We start from the raw sequence: 21,218 nt of genomic DNA, 5'->3' as shown, positions 1-21,218 counted from the left end.
TTCAAAACGCATGCATTTTCAATAAAAGGCAATAATGGCTTTAAATAGTCATTTTTTTCTAAAATGAATTCCGTTTTTTATGTATTCCGTTTTCTCTAAAATGAGTTTAATAATTTTTTTCATTTCCGTTTTTTATGTATTCCTTAATTAATAGCACAAAATCGTTTCCGAATCTTCGAGCTATTATTCTCTAATTAATAGCGCAAATCGTTTCCCTAATTAATAGCGCAAAATCGTTTCCAAATCCTCCAGATTTATTCCCTAATTAATAGCGCAAAATTGTTTCCAAATCTTTCCGATTTTGTCTATTATAAATTATAACGTCTCAATAAAAAGGCCTAAATTCACGCATCTGTGTACTAGGAAAAATATTTTGCCGATTTTACGTGGGTTTTCACTACCTAAAAAAGTAAACAAGATGTTTCATATTCGACGATTTCAGACGTTCCCACGTCCCCAAATCTGTTTGTATTCCTACATATTCTCGCCCAATCCTTATCAGAAAAGAAGCCTTTTGCTTCTGTGATTAGACAAAAACTTGTACTGGTGTTTACCATAGAAATGGAGTCATACATTGGTAATGGTGTTAATCACTATTCTGTTGAAATTTTTTGTCATTCTCTCTTTATTGCAGACAAAGATCCGGAATTGAGAGAAGCGTTTGGTGGAAATTAAGCCCTCTAATTTTTTATCTTTTCCTTTAATTTTTTTGCTCCTTTTTCTTTGTGACTAATGGGTCTTCTTATATTGTTTCTTTGCCCAGGCACTACGCCGTCGAATTCTACAAATGACCCTGGCATAAGCAACTGCACCATATCCGCAGATTGGGGCTTTTCTTTGGCTGATGTCAGCAAACGCCAACAGCCGTATCCACCAGTAGCCTTCTCCAACAAGGCGTAAAGGAAGATTGAAGGCTGGGAAAAGGAAGTCCCTATTCATATACTTAGGGCCTCCTAAGAACCAAAATCCCCTTCTGAAGATCCCTCTCTCTCTCTCTCTCTCTCTCTCTCTCTCTCTCTCTGGAGGTATCTACATATTATATATGGTGTAGCTCTTTTGTAAATTGTTATTTTTATTTGATTTTTTTCTTTATGTAATTTTTTTCCCTTCACAGTTGGATTAAGAAAATGTGCCATGACACCTACTTCCCGCATTTTGCAGCCTTCACGAGTTGCTTAAAATTGTTCTTAAAGTCGATCCAGAAGATGAAAGAAAGGATGTTTTCCTCTTGAAGGTTGAGTGTTTTAGATGGAGGCAAGTCACAGCTTCTCTTCTTCAATTTTTGCTCTCTATTTAAGCAATATTTTGGTTGGGGTAGGATTTAAGTGTAGGTTTCTAGAAAACCAGTCTTGCGTTTATCATTGCTGAAGCTCTCTAATCAAGATTGGTACAGTTTAATTGGACTTTGGTTATCATAGCACATTTAATCTAATTTTTTAATTCAAATCATCACATAGGAAAACCGAATTGGATGAGGATCCATGCAATATGTGGGACATGTAAGTGGGTCCTAATTACAGTTGACATTCAAAAAAAGCTTCATTTTTTTTTGAAATTGATAGCCAAGACTTGCAAAAGCTTCTTCCTTGTGCTTAAAAGCGACTGTAAAGATCCAAAGAGATTAAATGGGGTGAACTATTTCAAAGATATGGTAGGTTGTATTTTATAGGCCGAGATATTACAAAAAAAAGAAAAATATTACAAAGCCTTTTACAAGATTAGTTTAGCTATCAATTTCACACATTAGTTTAGCTAAAACCCAAATGCAATCTTTCTTTAAGATTAACTCACAGTGAAGATCCTCATAATATCTACTGATATTATAGCTCATAATGTCTACTGATATTATAGCTTTAGACGTAATTTTTAGTTCTCGATATCCAACTTATAAGTGACGTGGAAAAAAATCGCACCAATTGGGGTTAATCAATGGATTGGATACCTAATCAGTAATGTGAATTGTTTGCCATTTTGTTTTCAACTGGCCAATTCAATGGCAATTTAATATCAAATGAAGGAACGGTAAAAGAGTGCTAATATTAAACGAATGGAGTTCCGATTTGTAAAATTTCAACCTTAATTTCACATACAATTTTTTTAGCTAAGTTATTTTTAATGCCCCCTTTACATAGGTTTTTAAGTATTTTTCCCTTTACCCTTTACAGTGATTTTTATGAAGTTTCAGATATTTTTATTTTACTTTTTTTATTTGTTGCCTCAAGGTGCTGTTTTTTTTTTTTTTTTTTTTTCCTCCGAGTCTTCCTTGCTAATGTTTCTTCTTTCTTTTCCATTTAAAAAAAAAAAAAAGGTTATGAAGCTTTATTTTTTGGGCCGCCCCGTGCATCGCACGGGTCTGCAACTAGTAACTAATAAGATAAAATAAGTTACATTTTTAATATAAAAAAATAAAGATAAAGAGATCCCATATTGGATATGAATTAACATATTTATGATTTTGAGTTTCTTTTACAATTAAATGGTATTGGATTTATTTAATTTATTTTAAAGAGCTATATATCTATGGTGTAATTTGTTGAATTGGATGTATGTGGAAATCGTGGTCAATTTAAGTCTTGTATGCTTATGGGATTATATCAAGGGTATGGGATTTAACAGTATACAATTGCATTTGCTATACCCTTGCATTGTTGTACTTCCAAACACAATATAACATTAAAGGATTCCTCTTCAACTATTATATTATATTTTCAATTCAATCATAGAATACATACCAAGTCCAAAATATCACTTATTCGAAAGTGTAGCTACAAAATCCTCAATGTTCTTATTTGAACTTCCACCAATCTCTAGTGCCTCGGTTGCTAATTCCCTCCATTTGCCTGCATTCCTCTTAATCTCTATCCCTTTGTCTCCTTCCATTATTTCCCTTATACAAAGTTCCATTTCTTCCCTTCTTACAATCCCCTCATCATCAACCTTTGCTCTCACTCCCGCCCCCCAAACCTCCTCCACATACTTTGCATTAGTGGGCTGGTCACCCCACAGTGGAATCGCCACCATTGGTACTCCAAGGCTTAGAGCTTCTACTGTTGAATTCCACCCACAATGTGTTACAAAGCATCCCACTGCTTTGTGAGCCAATACCTCCAGTTGGGGGCACCAGTTCACTATCAAACCCTTCTCTATTGTGTCCTCTAAGAAATTGTTTGGAAGCTTATTCTCCTCTTCCGCCCTCACCACCCACAAGAAATAGTTGTTACTCCCCTTCAGAGCCCATGCTAGTTCCGCCATGTGCTCTGGTTCCAGTGTCGAGAGGCTCCCCATTGAGACGTAGACGACTGACCCGATTGGCTTTGTGTCTAGCCACTTCATGCATGTGTCGGCTTTTGGAATCCAGAAGCTGAGCCCATAGTTCTTATCGTTCTCAATAATCTTGTCAATGTACATAGATGGCACACTCGGTCCGATCGTCTTCAAAGGATATAGCCCCTTCATCCAACTTACCAGCTTAAACAAATTTCGAGTTAAAATGTTAGAAAGAAACAAGTAAATCTAAACAAAAATGAAATCAATATTAATAAAAAAACAAAAAATGTTATCTTCACTCCATTTTTCCAAATGACCAACCGTATTCTTAAGAGAAGAACATGCTAATATTATCCCCCTAAGGACATAATATCATGTAACGGTACGAGTCACGGAAACATCCTCTCTGCAAAGCAGGGGTAAGGCTGCGTACATCGAGCCCTCCCCAGACCTCACAATGGCGGAAGCCTCGTGCACTGGAGCCTTTTTTTTATGGACAGAATATCATGCATGCCCAACCCAAGAACGCAGACTAGGCACATGATAACGCCCATCTTTGCATTCATCCGATCTAACAATTTACACCAGAAATGGATCTCTAGAATTTACATTCATGGCAGAGAAATCTAATTTTGCTAAAAATGAATAAATAAGTTCAATAGAATTTAATTTTCAATAAAGCTCCAAATCATGGTTAATGTCTTAGAATGCATGATTAAAAATACTATTTTTCATGTAGACTAATTGATCGGAGTCTAGTCCCTACTCATCTAATCCTCACACTCATTAAGCTACAGTGGCATATCAAGTCATTTCTTGATATTTGAAATGGGAAATAAAAGAGTGAGCTCGATTGCCAAATAAGTAACTAGCAACTATATCAGTTGGATCAAGGATATGTATAGATATAATATTAAAAATTCTAATTTTTTTTTAAATATGTCCCTCATAAGTAAAATATGTATTTTTTGAAATATGCCCCTCATAAGTAAAATATGTATCATAACTGAAAACACCATTAAATCATATTCATCATAGTTCCAATATATCACATCATGATCATCAATCTAGTATATGGTCAATGCCACAACCCCATTGACAGGTAGAAGTATAGTTCCAGGTAGACCTGGCAAAAAGTGACTCGGACCCGCGAGTGCACCCGGCCCGCCCGTAAATTCCGGGTCCGGGTCACCAATTTGTGACCCGTTTGAAATTGACCCGCAGGTCTACCGGGCCCGTCAAAACTGGGTCGGGCCGGGTGGACCCGTGGGTGCCAGTAGAGAAGTACAAAAGTTTTATTTTTGCCTTTTTTTCTCGTAATTGTCATAATTTTTTAATTTTCTTTGTAGTTTTTTCATAATTGTCATATTTTAATATATTGTATTTTTTTGGTAATTTTTCTACTTTGCTTCCATTTTTCCATAATTTTTCATTTAAAACTTAGTACCCGCATGATTAGCCACCTTTGCGCAAATCAACTTCTGCCGATCTTTGTAGCAAAGGATGGGCGACAAGCCGAAAAGTAGCCTCGGCGAAGGTGGGTAGCGAATCCCTATACAAAAAAAAAATCTTAAAAAAATACGTCAAAAATCCGGGTGACTTGTGGGTCGACCTAGCCCGTACCGGCCAAGCTCAATGACCCATCAACTTTTCCGGGTCATTTTTACCCGGCCCATTTGACCCGGACCTGTATGGGCCGGGTCAAACCCGGCCCGCCCCGCCCGTTTGCCAGGTCTAGTTCCAGTGTCACAGGGCTGATAGGTAAGGACCGATAAATGTGTCTAGCCACTTCATTACTCTGAATCTCCACTCTATCGATCGTTGGTCTGTCGATCCGATGGCCCTATGTGATCCGATCATGGTTTTAAAGCCTTCGGCCCTTTACTGAGCAACCCGACCAATTAGATTGCCATTACGGAACATCCAGCCCTCGATTGGCTGAAATGCACTTGCATCACCGAACCAAGATTGAAGGTTCATCTGCTGGCCAGCTAACAGCCTCATTGTTAGTCGATATTGGTATTCCTTTTCTGGGAATATGCTAAGTATCTACTTTTCCTCCTAGGTATAGCCCTCCTTGTATCCAAGTTCTTGTTTCATTGGTATTCCTTTTCTGGGAATATGCCAAGTATCTACTTTTCCTCCTAGGTATAGCCCTCCTTGTATCCAAGTTCTTGTTTCATTGGAATTTTAAAAATTGATTGAGCCAAAAACTTATTATTTAACTAAGTTTAGAAAAAAATGGTAAAGAATTCATTAATCAAGAAGCGAAAAAGGGGAGAACCCCAATGATCGAGAAGATTGAATAAACAAATAAACAAATAAAAAACCAAACAAAGAAGCCAAAACAATCAAGGATGGAGAAAGTTGAAAGCTTCAAACTCCACGCTCGAAACCCACTTCTTAGCTAGCCTAACAGCTTCATTGTTAGTCGATCTTCTTACATGGGGAAAAGCAATGAAGGTTCCTGCCACTTGATCTGAGATCTCATCAATCTTTCGCGCAAACCGCCATGGATGAGCCTTGCTTCCTTTAGACCATCTCATCACTATCAAAGAGTCACCCTTACTATGATCTTGTTTAGGAGCTCTTGGTCAATCAATTTAATAGCTTGGTACACCGATCTAATCTCCACCTCATTTGACTCAAATTTAAGAGCAATTGTGAGTCCAATAATAATTTTCGAATGAAAATCAATTCTCTAAATCCAAAACAAATACGGTCTACAAACAACTAACCTCAGCTTCTAACTTGTCAAATGTGTTAAATTAAAGTAGATTCATTCTACAATTAATCAAAACAAATAATAACGAAAACAGAAAAAAAATTCAAGACCAACCTCAGGTTCTAACTTGTCAAATGTGTTAATTAGAACCCAATCGGCTTTCTCCAAGTTGGAGAATTGATTCACAAGAGCGTCCAATGAACCGGGGTAAACTTCTGGTTTCGACAGGAAAGAAGGCAATTCCGAAACTTCGAATTCTGGCAATCCAGGCAAAGAAACGGTGGTAACTTCCAAAGGGGGGGTTAGTAGCTTATGGTGCACATGGTAGTAGATGGCGTCCACGCAACACGGCTGAGTGAGGAATGGAACTCCATATAATCCAAATTGTTTGGCAACATCCAAACACCAAGGAATAAGGGAGTCATAGATGAGGCAGCAAAAGGCGTCACCGGAGTTTTCGTGCTTCTCTATGAACTCTACTAAGGCCGGTGAGACTATGGCTTTTATACCGTGAAAATAGGCCTCAGTGGAAGTGCTATTGGAAACAAAATCTTCTACATTGCATATGTTTTCAATCTTGATTAAACCAACTTGGGGTTCCTTATTTTCAAAGAGGACGGTCGTGGCTACTGTGACTTTGAGGCCTTTGGAGGCTAAACGTTTAGCAAATTGGGTTTCTGGGTTCATGTGACCTTGGGCAGGAAATGGGAGAACTAGAACATGGGGTCTGTGAGCGTTATTCTCCATTTCTTCTTGGTTCATGGCTATGGAATATACAACTATTTAAGGGACTAAGAACAAGTAAGAAGAACAAATAAAACATAGTCAAAACACCATGTAGGGAGAAAAAGAATCAATTTGCGGCCTCAAATTTAATATGGCTAAATGCCCCGTTTGTCAATTTCCAAAAAGTGCATTTATGAGGGCACACAAATATATGAAAATACAGTTGACAAATATGAAATTAAATGCACATTGTTGACAAGGACCCCTTGTAATTCGTTTTTTGCAAGGGCACCCTTCAGTCTATTATTTCTCTCTTAGGAAAGAACCATGTTCTTGTGGCGCATCACTCCTGCCAAGGCCTCATTTTTTTTTGGAATTTGACAACAGATTGCGAGTCCAATAATCAGTTTTGGGCTCACAATCGGTTCTCAAAATCCAAAACAAACAGTGCAAATGTGTCAATCTTCATTAAGCGGGGTGATCCTAATTAATGTCTATGAATTTTAGAATTAAATCATGATTTATTCTATAAATTCATCATTTATTCAAAAAGTTGTCAATCAGTAATCAAATATTCATAAAGAATATTCTTTGCAAGCAACACATCCATTAAACAATGAACTATGCACACTACTGCATTTGGATTGCCAGAACCAAGTGCTGGAATCAACATCTTATTCTTATTCCATCCGATTAATATTCTGACATTTGGCACAGAAATGAACGGAATCAATGGGAGAAGACACCGGGACGGAATGAATTAAATGCGAGAAATGCTGGAATTTGGTATTTTGATTCCATTCGCATTAGAATACATCAATACAGTTACACCCCCTCAACTTTTTAGACATTTTCAACTTTAACCCTGACTTTTAAAAGTCACCGACTACACCCCATGAGGTTTCAATTTGTATAAGGTAAACCCCCTCTTTTGAAACACCATCAATGCTAAAGAAGACCCCATACCCCACTCCAAACCCCATACTCGGATCCAAACACTACCACAAACACAGTGGGCCCACATTGTTTGGATGATCCAAAGCGTACATTTGATGGGCCCTGACATAGATAGGGTGTGTCCAAAAAGTCAGCTCCATCGGATCATCCTAGCCCTTCGATTTGTGGACAAAATCTGAACTGAGGGAGTCTGCTACCTTATACAAATCGAAACCTCAGGGGGTGTAGTTGGTGACTTTTAAAAGTCAGGGTCATAGTTGAAAATGTTAGAAAGTTGAGGGATGTATTCACTTAATTTTTTCCATTCCATTTACAAGTAGGGGTGCAACTTAGGTCTAGACCTGGCAAATGGGCCGGCCGGGTACGGGTCTGGGTCAAACGAGCTAGGTCAAAATGACCTGGAAAATTTTATGGGTCATTGAGCTTGGACCCGCACCTGGCCCGCACGGGCCGGGTCGACCCGCTGGTCACCCTGATTTTTGACGTATTTTTTTTAAGATTTTTTTTTTTGTATAGGGATTCGCTAGCCAACTTCGCCGAGGCTACTTTTCGGCTTGTCGCCCATCCTTTGCTGCAAAGATCGGCAAAAGTACGATTTTCGCATAGGTGGCTGGCAATAAATAATAGCAATTTATAATAATTATGCGGGTACTAAGTTTTAAATGAAAAATTACGGAAAAATGGAAGCAAAGTAGAAAAATTACCAAAAAAATGTATTAAAATATGACAATTACCAAACAAATTATAACAATTACGGGAAAAAAGGCCAAAATAAAACTTTTGTACTTCTCTACGGGCACAAGCGGGTCCACCCGGCCCGTCCCAGTTTTGACGGGCCGGTTGGACCCGCGGGTCAATTTCAAACGGGTCACAGATTGGTGACCCGAACCCGGAATTTACGGGAGGACAGGTGGACCCGCGGGTCTTGGTCACTTTTTTCCAGGTCTACTTGGGTTGGGTCAGGTTGAGCTTTCGCTAAAAAATGAATTGGAATCAACCCGAAACCGACCCAATTCTAAGTAAATGCTCAATCCAAATTCCCCAAAACCGACCGGAGTTGCACCCCTATTTACAAGAGAATCAAAATAGGATTCCTATTCTTGTTCTTAAGTCCGACAATCAAAACAGTCTTTGAGTTGCATTACAGAAGTAATATATAAAATAGCTAAGTGTTCACAGTTTTTATATGTTGTAAGCCCTTATAGTCCGGTATTATTCAAAACGTACTGTACGGACCACACTATAAGATGATCTAAACCGTCCATGTGATGGGCCACAATGAAAATAGGTTGTGCCCAAAGAAGCATTTCCATAGGATGATTGCAACCCTCTGGTCTATAGAGGAAATGCATATTATGAAAACCTCTATACTACGGAGGGCTAGGATCATCCTATGGAAATGATTTTTGGGAACGACCTATTTGCGTTGTGTTCCATCACAAGGATGGTTTCGATCATCCTATGATATGGTACGTACAGTTCCTTTCGAAAAATGCTGGACTATAAGGCCTTATACGATATAAAATCTCCCGTGTTATTGATATGCTTATATTTAGGCACTTATAACATCTCATTTTGTCTAATGTGAAATTATATGGTGTCCACTGCACAAAATAGGTTTAGGACAAAGGTACCGCCCTTGATATTTGATCAATTTTTTCCCTCGAAAATGACTTCTAAAGTCAACTGCCGTTGGATCAAATAAGCCGTCCTGATTATACACTTCTACTCTCAGACATATTAGCTACACATACATGTAGCTAACTTAGCTACACCGACTCCTTAAAATATAGTGGGCCCCACATTGTTTCGGTGATGCAAACCATTCATTTGATGGTCCCTCACATAGATAGGGTGTGCCCAAAAAATCAGCTCCATAGGATCATCCCAGCCCTACGATTTGTGGAAGCAAAAATGGACGTGTAAAAACCTTCACAAATCTGTCCATTTTTGCCTCCACAGTTTGAAGGGTTGGGATCATCCAATGGAGCTGATTTTTTGGGCACACCCTATCTAAGTGAGGGCCTATCAAATGAATGGTTTGGATCACCCAAACAATGTGGGCCCACTGTATTTTAAGCTGTTGGTGTAGCTATGTTAGCTACACGTATGTGTAGCTACACTTTTCTCATCTAATATCTATCTCTTTCAAGAAACTCCCAACAAAATTAAGTAGCTATCTAATAGAAGCAGCCCAATATAAAAAAATAGCAAGTACTATTTTTTCAGGGGGGGAATAAACATAATAAAAGACTAATCGATTTCTAATCTAGTTAGGCATTTGGTTGTTTGTTTAAAAATGTAAAAACAAATTTAATAAGATGAGTTTTTTTAGCGGGGAAATAAACATAATAAAGGACTGATCTATTAATATGGGCTGCTTCCAATATATAGCTACTTAATTTTGTTGGGAGTTTCTTAAAAGAGATAGATATTCGATAGCTATTAGGCTCCTTATTTCTCATACGAGATAGCTACTTTTTGCACTTCTTTATTCGATTGTTTTTAACATTTGTCGCGGCACATATGAGCGTAGATAGAATCTGTGCGAATCTAGGAGATCTAATGGGGTTTTGTTTCTTAGCATATAAACTATTGTAAAGAGGATCTTTACAACATTTGGCTTCTAAATAGAAACAAAACTCACTTAGAGGCTTTACGAGCTCTTTGCTTCTCGAAGTAGAAACTAAATAAATAGCTAAATGACAAAGGATGAAGATCTACAAACGAAAGAGTTAAAGAAATTTCGTTGTGAATGTAAGAATCAAAAGCCAAATGCCACGATTGGTGGGAAACTCCCAAAGATTAAAAATGCAACTAAGCTTTATGAAAAGAATTGTATTAGCATTCAAAACAACAGTCTTTCTCTTTCTTACAACATAAATATATAATAATTCTAAACCTAAATAAGACAATTAGACAATTGATAGATAAAAAAAAAAAGAACTTGAGGCGTTCCTAAAGGTTTTGCCGGCGGATAATGATATCCGTCCGTATATCCCTACCATTACCAGTGCTCTCAACCGTCGCAATATAGCATAATGGAATTGATGAAATTCAACATCTTCCGGCAGTCATGACCTGAAATGTCCCAATTTTTTTTTCTTTAAAAAAAATATAATATACATCCAAGTGGTTGAGGTGGGGGCGTTTTAGTCCCAAGTTGAAAATTGACAAGAGTCCTTTGTTTTTAAAGAAAGTATTATTAGGAAACTTGATAGAAGGAAAAACTTCCTAGTCCAATAAGATTAGGATACACGAAATTTAGAAATTGTGAGACTCTTAAAAAAAATCCATAAACTCACGTCAAACACAGAACGTGCAAAAACTCTACCCTAAAGAAGAAAACTTTGGAACATGGTGTTTTGAAGAGAGAAAAAAATTGTTCTTCCCCAAAAGGTTCGTAAATTAAATTAATTTTCTTGTTTGGATCTTAATAATTTACTTCAAATCTATAGTTATGATTAAATAAATAAAGAAAAACAATATTTATTCCTTAGATCGTGGTTAGATAGGGAGAAATCATAGATTTTCGAAAGACCTAATGTTAGTTTATATTAATCTGCCTGAAATCTGGGTCCTAGTTTTGTTACGACTTAAAAACGAAGGTCCAATGATCTGATTTAGGTTTTGATGTGTTTTGTAAAATATAGATTTTTGAGTCTTCTTTAAAATGACTTTGGTTTCATAATTTTGGATTTCATATGAATATTATATGAATATTTTCTGCTAAGTGTCCAGTATGTCCAAAAACGTGTTTGAAAATCGGGCAGCACCCTTATGTGGCAGGACTAAACCTAATATATACATATTCTAAAAGTTTACAAACCTTCTGAATTATATATTACTTGTATTATAGGTGATTTGGAAAATTGAACTTGGAGGTTTGCAAGGGAATTGGTTGTTCGAACTGTTGGTACGTAACTTGTGAGTTTGTGTAGGAGTTTTTCCTGCATATAAAATATGTTTTAAAGGCCATGTTTATGAACTGAAGTTATGTATTTGGAACTGATATCTTTTGATTATTTAAAGCATATCTTTAGCATCATTAAATACATGAAAATCGGATCATGTACGCTGTTGTTTGCATGTTTTAATTGCACAAAAATCCACAAGTTATTTGATGCTTTTAAAGATGTTGGATTTTATTGCATGCAAAATCTTTAGATATTTGGTTTGTTGTATGATCGTTATTACTCTATGGAACGTTTATGATTGGGTCCGATTGGTGCCTTGTGCATGGTGACTGGTGATTGGGTCCGAGTGGGCTGATTGGTGTTTTTTTCACGGTGACTAGTTGTGGACCCCGATCCGAGGACGAGTGCCGAAGGACGCGAGATCCCTCCTGCAATCCTCTAAGATCTCCACAACGGAAGAGAGTTCTGCCAAGGAACTCTCGAAACGGATGCCACCCTCACAGCATAGCATGAGTGGCGATATAAAAAGAAAGAGATACATCCTGATCAGGAGCCAGAGCTCGTAACCAAGATGTACCTAAAAATAACTCAGAGTCGCCATCCATGGACACGCCATGGAACCAAAACAAATGCTCTGTTTGCAATGGATAACCAGAGATACAAAAGGTCCGTGCCTGATGACGAATGGAGAAGGTCCGAAGAGCGCCCCCAATTCGCCCGAGTGCGAACACTTGGTCTCTTATGCCATTTATTATTAACCTTGAAGAGTTTCAAGCGAAAATCATGTGAAATGGGAACACGCATCTCCGAGAAAACGTCTATCTAACCATGCATGTCTCGGAGATGAAAATAAGCACACACAAGAGAACCGAAATAAATGCCACCTAATGATAACTAGATTATGAGTGACATACTTAACTGGTGTCTAAGTTCTGATGTGCAAACACATGCAAGCTATAACTAAAGGTATAAGGTCAGTACAAGAAAGTAAGAAAACACAACAAAATATACAATATAACAACACCACAAATCCTAAGACTCTAAAACGATTTAGTCCGAGTCCTCGGATGGTCTGATATTCATCCAAAGAAGCCTACGTATCCCCGCCTCCACGAGAATCAAGGCAACGTAGTTCTTCGCACCTATTCTAAGCTAGGATGCCTAAGACACCTAGACCTCTATCTTAGACTCGATCTAAAAGACCGGACTAATTATTAAAGCTTCTTGAACGATTATTTAAATTCCAGTGGATTGTAGATTTTAGGACACCCTATATGCCCTAACTAAATGCAGGTTAGCCCTAAGCTAATGCAGGTGGTTCCTACAACCTATGTGTAACTAGGCTGTGTGCCCTAAGGAAAACAATAGGATTGCTAACGTATCCAAGACCTAGTCATCAGTCGGCGATGTGAATCGCCAACTAACAGGACGGAGGCACTCCTAGCTAGGACAAACCCCTAACTCTAAAACAAACACAAACAAGCACACAACAAATCAAAGACGAACTCCTAACTCTAAAACTCTCTATCTAGGACAAACTCCTAACTCTAGAGAAAGATTTTTGTTAAAAACAAGGTTTTAAAGTTGAAGGGTTAAAGCATTTTTATTTACAAAGTTTGGCTGGACTTGGGATGAAGATCCCAAGCTGCACTACGTACCTCGTGGAAGAGGATCAAGCCAACGTAGTTCGAAACGAACTCTCAAACTACGCTTATAAAAGAAAACACTCAACACTTTAGATTTTTTAAAGGTTTTTTATGTTTTTCAAATGTTTTTGATATTTTTAAAGTTTTCAAATGTTTTTGAGTTTTAAATTTCTAATGTTTTTGGATTTTAAAACTTTTCCAATGCTCTAAACCTTTAAAGGTTTTCAATCTTAAAGGGAACACGCAAGAACAACCACAAACTAGGGCAAGGCCCTAAATCAAAAGGGGAAACCCCAAACAAGCAACTAGCGTCTCAAAGAGACGAACCACAACAAGAAAGATAGCGTCCTAAGAAGAGAGAAAACGATCCAAGATCCCAAGCAAGCAAAGCTCTAATAAGACTGAGTTAGCCTCTAATCAAAGCGAAGAAAACGGTTATCAAGTAAACTCAGATTTCCATTCAATTATTATAAAAATAAATCAAGTGTTAGGCAAAGAAGAATTTTCAATTAAAAAATACACAACCTATAGCAATCATAAAATGATAAACAACATAAATTAGTCCAGACCAGCCGCTGGATAGCCTAATAAAGCAAAAAAAATATCAAACACTTCTATGCCCAACCACAAACACCACCCCAATATGGGGATGAAATCAGATGATGCTAAAGTAATCATCTGATATCATAATACACATGATAATATTTCTAATCCCGCCTTGAAATCAGACAGTACTCATGTCGATAATATCGAATAGAGTAGTCATCTGATCTCCTTCTTTCCTAAAATAATTTATTTAAATAAAATTAAACAAATATGATAAGCTTCAAGATAATCTCACCTGAACAGTCCATTCATTATTGTCTTCACAACCTAACTCAATGCTTAAGATAAGAAGAGTATTAGAAATATCAAAAGATTATGATAATCCCAATTAGTAAAAATTTCAGTGCCTACAGGGGACATCAACTTGTGCAGATCCAAGTGCGAAGCGGTGAGCCATAAAACATAAAGACGGGCTCCAAGTAACCTTATCATTGCCCAGAGAAGGGTTCTTTTTTTAAAAAAAATGGTTAAAAGAAATCCAAAAGGTTGGGTAGGCCTACTAAACAAAAGAGGGGAGCGCTACTTGGATTGAGCGAATCCCCTAAGGATGGGCTTGGGCTAGCGCCTTCATCGCCCCGGCGCCAACAAAGTTAATGACCAAACATTTTATTTTAGCACATATTATCAAAAATAGCACATATTATTGAGAATGCCCACTGAGAATACACCAGCTCTATCTAGTCATCAAAGGTACGAAAATAAAATAAGCGCGCAATCTTGAGTTAGAGCAAGCTAAATGAACATGCACTTATTCCCTAAACGCAAGCAACTGTTTATCATTTCCCAACATTAGGTAATTCCAATCCTCATGAAAATCAAATCAAAGTGATACGAAGAACCAATATCAAGCTCTGCGACATCCAAGCCCATAAAATTTTCACGACATATGAACACGTCATTCTATTATTAACTAAATGGGCTCACATAATTTGAAATTCTAATAAAGCCTACCCATGTTATTTGGTGCTCAAAAGATGGGCTCGCATCACCTGCTGATCCAGCAAAGTACATTCACATTGATCTATGATTAAAGGATGGGGAGCTCATACGATTGGATGACCAGCACATAGCTAACCTGAATTACTCAATGAGTTAATCACTCACTTGCTGACTTTCCAATTTTTAACCAGAATCAAATGAAAAACACTTCAAAACTAAATTCAAGCTCATCTTCTCTTGGAATACACCCAAAACCAGATGATAACCGCATCAAGATGGTGTATTTTTATTCATTTCTACCATGAAAAATGCCAGTTAAAACTCCGAAAAAATTCCTGTCACCTTTTGAATCGAAACACCAAGAGCCAGTACCCGTTGCGAGACAAATCAACAGACTCAAAACCTATTTCAAATTCCATTCAAATTTTGATAACTGATGCCCAAATTCTATTCACTGGGACTAAACAAACTAAGGGATACTTTTAATAAAACATGGCAAATCATGAAGAAAAATCTGCGATCCTTAGTAAGCATATACCCAAAAACCATGAAACAAAATATACTCTGATTTCTATTTCCATCAGGATTCATAACCCTACAATTAAGTAATTCTCAACACATACAGATCCTAAGAGATTGAATCATGAAAATCAAACATAGCCGGCAGACGAAAATTCTAGAATAAGAGTAAAAAGGAAATAAGCACTTACAAATGGACCAAATGGGGAAGATTGTGCGTCTTTCCTTCTTCTGGCTTCAGTGATTGCTAAATCTTCGCTGCACCTCCTTTCTCCATCTTCGGATCGTGCACACAGAGCGAAAATGATGAGAAGCAGATGGGTTTCAAACCAGCAGATGGTGGGGAATTAGATCTAGGAGGAGATAGGGTCGGATTTAACAGGATTGCCAGATTTGGATACTGGAATTGGGGCGAAGGGGTGGTAATTGGGGTTTTTTTAGCTAGATGAAAATGGGCTTGACAGAGATGGAGATTAAGATGGAGAAGAAGAAAGGGGTAAAGGTGAGGGTGGATGCGAGGGTGGCTGGCTGTAGAGGTGGCCGACGGTGGCTCGTTGGAGGAGGTGGGATGATGATGAAGTGGAAGAAAAAAAAAGATGATCGGACTGAAGAAAAGCACCGGCCGGAGCTTCGGCAGACCCGTCGAGGAAGACGACCGGAGCGAGGAGGCCAACCTCCCTCCCCTCTGCTATTCTCTCTCTCTCTCTCTCTCTCTCTCTCTCTCTCTCTTTGTTTCTCTCCCTCTCTGTTTTCCCAGAAAATGGGTTTTGGGTTTGATGGTGGGGTTTGGGTTTGGTGGTGGAAGGGTGGTGATGGGTTTGGGGTGGCTTTGATGTAGGTGGCCGGAATGGTGCTGCCGGATTCCGGACGATGGGGTGGTCGGGGGGTAGAAGAAGGAGAAATGGAGGTGGTTTGGGTTTAATGGAGGTGGAAGAAGGGTGGCGATGGTGGCTTAGATGGGTGGAGGTGGCTGGTGGGGTTAGGGTGGTCGGATTCAATGGTGGACGGGATGGAGAGGTGAGGGAGATGTTGCAGAGATTTGGGGGTTTTGAGATCGATTGAAATCGGTCTGTGGAAAAGAAGAAGAAGAAGAAGACGAAGATGTAGGTGATGGTGGCTGTCGGTGGTGGAGATAGGAGGTGGCCGTTAGGAGAAGGGGTTTGGGTTTGCCGGAGGTGAAGGTGGCTGTGAAGGGTGAAAGGGGTAAGATAGAGGAGGTGGTTGGTGGTGGCTGCTAGGGAGATGCTGCCATGGAGGGAGGATGGGGTTTGAGATGGGTTAGAGGTGGAAAGGTGGTGGAGGCTGGCCGGTGGGTGGCTTGCCGGAGATGGTGAAGATGGCGGCTCCTTTTTTTCTTCTCCTCCCTCCTGAGAAAATGGAAATGGTGGAGGCTTTATACTTAGGTTTTTTTTTTCTAGGTTGATCTCGGCCCTCCATCTCTCTCTGCTTTTCTTGCTGATGTAGAAAAGCCTCCTCCAAAACCCTAACCATAGTTGCCTTTTAATGGGAAATGATAAATTGACACCCCCTTTAATTTCCTATAGACAGCTCTCCTCAAGTGTATTTATAATTACTCTTTTAATCTCATAAGGGGGTGCCTGGGTAGAACAGACCTCTAAGAGAAATGATATATTTGACCCCATTTATTCCTTGGACAACCTTCTCTAATGTATCATCTCTTCTTTAATTCACTTACAAGGCACTCCCCCTTGGATGACTTAACCCCTTGTCTGAATTTGCACCACGACACTATCGAGGCTTGCTCACTAGGCGAATCAGCTCAGATCTTGACGAAATTTCACAGGGACCCAGGTGGGACCCTAAGCCAGCCTAGGGTGCAATTTGGGACCTTAGAACACTAGTTTATTATGGCAATTATTTAAAATAAAACATAAAAGGGTTCGGTCAAAATGGGGTGTCTACACTAGCGTAGCTATGAATTAATATCCCGACCTTAACCAGTTGGAGGGTGATAACTGGTGCATAGTTACTTAAAGATTGGTCTTTTGCCTCCATAGTGAGTGCTTGATGGTGGGAGAGTTCCCGATTCGATACCTCTGCCAGGTAGGAGCTGTAAAACTTGGCTGTGACTACGAGGGGCCGATCGAAAACCACGCCAGTATGGGATGTGAAGCTGGCAAATCGTGATAGCCCGTCATTGTGGGTGGTGATTGAGGCCATATCTATGTCTAGTGTGGAATTGTGGACTAGTTGGATTATTTGTATCATGAAACCTGTGTGTATTGTTCCAAACTATTACTTATGTTGTTTTGACATTCTACCTTATGACAAAAGCCTATTTTAAATAAAATATGCATTTATCTTTATTAAATGCTTTGCTTGTGTTTTGTGTACTTGATCAAACCTCTCCAGAATCCTTTTTATGTATTGAGCATAAAAGGTCATTCCACATTGTCTATCATTTTTCAGATAATGAAGAGTAGCTAGCAGCTCGTGGGGAATGAGAGTAAGGAAAGATTCGCTGATGTAGGAGATTCCACTTCCAAGACACTGATTAGTAGCTAGTAGGAGTTTATTTTGAATAAGCAGACATTTATTAGTAGTTTATAGGGATTTATTTGAGTACTAAACATTTATTGGTATTTGAAGTTTTATTTAAATTCGGTAAGGATGTGAGCATTGTTTGGCCTTGGATTTTGATATCAAATTATCTGAAGGTTTGGTTTAATAAATTTTGTTTCCGCTAGTAGCTCTATTTATCCTTGTTGTGTGGTGTTGTTGATCTTGCAATGCACGTTCTTGTGGTTGTTAGTAAGGGACGTGCGGCACTGTTACAGGGATCCCGATTTGGGGCTTGAGATGACCGCCCCAAATTCAACATCTTCAATATCCCTGGCCTTTCTTTATTTAGAGTTAGAGTTGGTTTCCATATTGTAGTAGGAAATAGAGTTTTTCTTTTAGTCTAGTAGAATCGACCAATGTTTTCTTTTTGTGTCTAACAAAAGTAAATCTAGTGGAGCAACTTATTTTGAATGTACTGGGAGTCCTCTCTTATAAATTCACGGGTTGTGAAATAGAATTCTTATTTGCTTTCTTGGATAGCAATTTTGTTTTCTGCGTCTTGGTTTCGATGGTATCCTTTATGGATTCAAAGACTTATTGAGCGGAGGTCGACGTTGTTCAACCCCCATTTCGTTCTTCGCGCTTCCGGCTATGCCAGGTGGTATCAGAGCCTTTCTACGTTCCGTACATGGCTTCCCACGGAGAATGAGAAAATCAAGAAACCGTGATGGTGGAGATGTTGAACATTCTCCATGTTACCGTTAATCAAATAGCAGAGCAATTGGCACAGTTAAATCCTATTGAGAGGCGAGCAACCCCATACGACGACGGTGATTGGCGGTGGTACGCTCAAGCTCTAAGTCGAGTTCCACGCCCCAACCCTACAGTTACTAATTTTCCTGACGATGATTACTCTGGCGAGGAGGAATTCAAAGATATCATCCATCCGAGGTATACCTGATTGCGCTCCGCAATCAGTGGCTCTTGATCGCGAATATCATCTTATGGCGGATTTGCCAGAGTTTAATGGCCAACTCCATATCGAAGATTTCCTCGATTCGCTTGCCAAAGTTGAGAGATTTTTTGACCATATGGAGGTACCAAGGTAAAGAAACCAAAGCTCATGGCTATCAAGCTTAAGGGGGATTCTTTGGCATGGTGGGAGCAACTCCAAGTTTCTCGTACAAAGATGGGAAGGCGACCAATCCAAACATGGGTACGGATGTGTCATGTCCTTCGTGAGAGGTTTCTACCCATTGATTTTGATTAGATTCTCTTCCAATGATACCAAAATTGCCAACAAGGAAGTATATTAGTACGGGAATACGCAGAGGAGTTCTACAAACTATCGTCTAGGAATGATATTGCAGAGACGAGACACAATGCATAGCATACTTCATCAACGGTCTTCTTTAGGAAATCTATGATCAAGTATCGCTCCACCCTATTTAAATATTATCTGAGGTAGTAAAAACAGAGGAACTGGTTGAGACTCTAGTCATATCTCAAGCAGCGGATTGTATGCTACAAGTGCAACAAATTAAGTTACAAATCCAATGAGTGTCCCAAATGTGGTCGGCATTCTACAAATTTAATAGTTGGTGATGAACATGAAGAAGATGAAGAAGAGCATGAAGAAGAAGAAAATACAGAAGATCCCATACTTATTACTTGTGCTACTGGGCTATCATTGTTGATACATCGTGTTATGTGTACATCAAAAGTAAAGGAGTTCATGCAGAGGAACCATCTCTTCAGGTGCAAGTGCATGGTCAAAGAAAGAGTCTGCAGGGTCATCATTGATGGAATTAGCATGGAGAATTTCGCGTCAAAGGACATGGTGAAGAAACTCAAGTTAAAGACAGAAAAGCATCCTATTCCCTACAAGCGTAGTTGGATTTCAAAGGGAAACAAAAAGGAGGTAATTGAATGTTGTCAAATCCCTTTTGAAATTGGTGCCAATAAACATGAAGTTATTTGTGATGTTATTGAAATTCCAAGGGTGGTCCCTAGTACGGTAACTTTGAGGAGTGAAAATTAATTAGGTTTCTAACAAGTTTTAATCCTTTTGAAAACTCAAACCTAAATTGAAGATTAAGAGATAAAAAAGAAATTCAAGCACACAAGTTAAATCTAAAGTGCAAATGCAGATAAAGAGCAAGAGTAAGAGAGATTGCACCCGAGATTTAAAGTGGTTCGGTCCTCCGAATGCGAGGCCTACTCCACTCCACCAACCAAACCCGTTGATGGCTTCACTATGTGATCTTCTTAACTTCGGCGAAGATCGGTGCCGATTATAAATTCCGATTACCTTTAACCTTGGTGGGAATCTTCACCATGGAGAGTGGGCTACGCTTCTCCGAACACTCGCCCGATACAACATTCTTGATAAGAAAGAAAGAAAAAAATCCCTCACAAGGGTTTACAAGAATTGTAGAAGATGTACAAATTTAGCCTATGATCCAAATCCTAAGCTTTAGAGGATGAGAGGTATAATCAAGTTTGATTCACTCTTTGGATGTTCAAATGGAGTTTTAAGAGTGTTAGGATTCATATTTAAATGTTTGGAATGCCCATATATATAGGAAAACCAAAATATGACCGTTCAATGGCATTGTTGTAATTCCAGGAAAAATCGCAACGGCTAAAAATCCGACCGTTGTAGTGTTCTCGGAGTTCCGAGAAAAAATCTCGGAGTTCCGGGAATACACAGAAGTTGGAAAAAAGTCTACTGGACCATTTCTCGGAGTTCCAATGCAGATTTTATTTCTTATTTTTAGGCTTCCAACTTAACACCAAGTTGGGATTGCTATGAGGGTTCCAAGGTGTTGGAACTCCACAAAGACAATCACTTATATATTTAGGATGTTTGTTTATTTACTTAATTATGCCTCTAAAATCTAAAACTAAGATTGGATCTTTTACAATCTAAATATAACTTTGATCTTCAATGGATTCTTCAAGTCTTCATTTGTCTTGGACTACGATGTCTTTGGCCTTCATGATGTGGTCCAATGAGATCTTCTTGGCCTCAATCCAATCAATGTTGTCTTAGCACCAATGTGATCTACAACTTAGACAATCAAACACATTAGTAATCATAAATCACTTGTGTATTGGAATCATCAAAATAAGATGGGAATGCCAAGGTGGAAACCATTGGGCTTACAATCTCCCCCTTTTTGATAATGACAAGCACAAGAGATTTTCCAATAAAAGCATACATATTTTCCATACACATGAATTCTCTCCCCCTTTGGCATCAATAAAAAAGATTGGGGTAAAAGAGAAACAAAGGGATGAAATATTCAATTTAAAGCTCCCCCTTTTTCAAGGAAAAAGACAGACCTAGAACTCCCCATATTTAGAATTTTTATTCAACATAAGAGGGGA

At 38.7% G+C, this 21,218-nt stretch overlaps 1 pseudogene; it reads right to left on the bottom strand.

Moving 5' to 3' along the window:
- Window positions 1-2,745: 2,745 nt before the first annotated feature.
- LOC143889215 (UDP-glycosyltransferase 74E1 pseudogene) lies at window positions 2,746-6,738 on the bottom strand (annotated as a pseudogene).
- Window positions 6,739-21,218: the final 14,480 nt, after the last annotated feature.

The sequence above is a fragment of the Tasmannia lanceolata genome, unplaced genomic scaffold, assembly GCF_043159265.1.
Source record: "Tasmannia lanceolata isolate RefF3 unplaced genomic scaffold, GAP_Taslan_0.1 ptg000002l, whole genome shotgun sequence".
In the NCBI taxonomy this organism is placed as follows: domain Eukaryota; kingdom Viridiplantae; phylum Streptophyta; class Magnoliopsida; order Canellales; family Winteraceae; genus Tasmannia; species Tasmannia lanceolata.
Note: the sequence above shows the minus strand (reverse complement) of the source record. Positions and strands in the feature narration are given on the sequence as shown.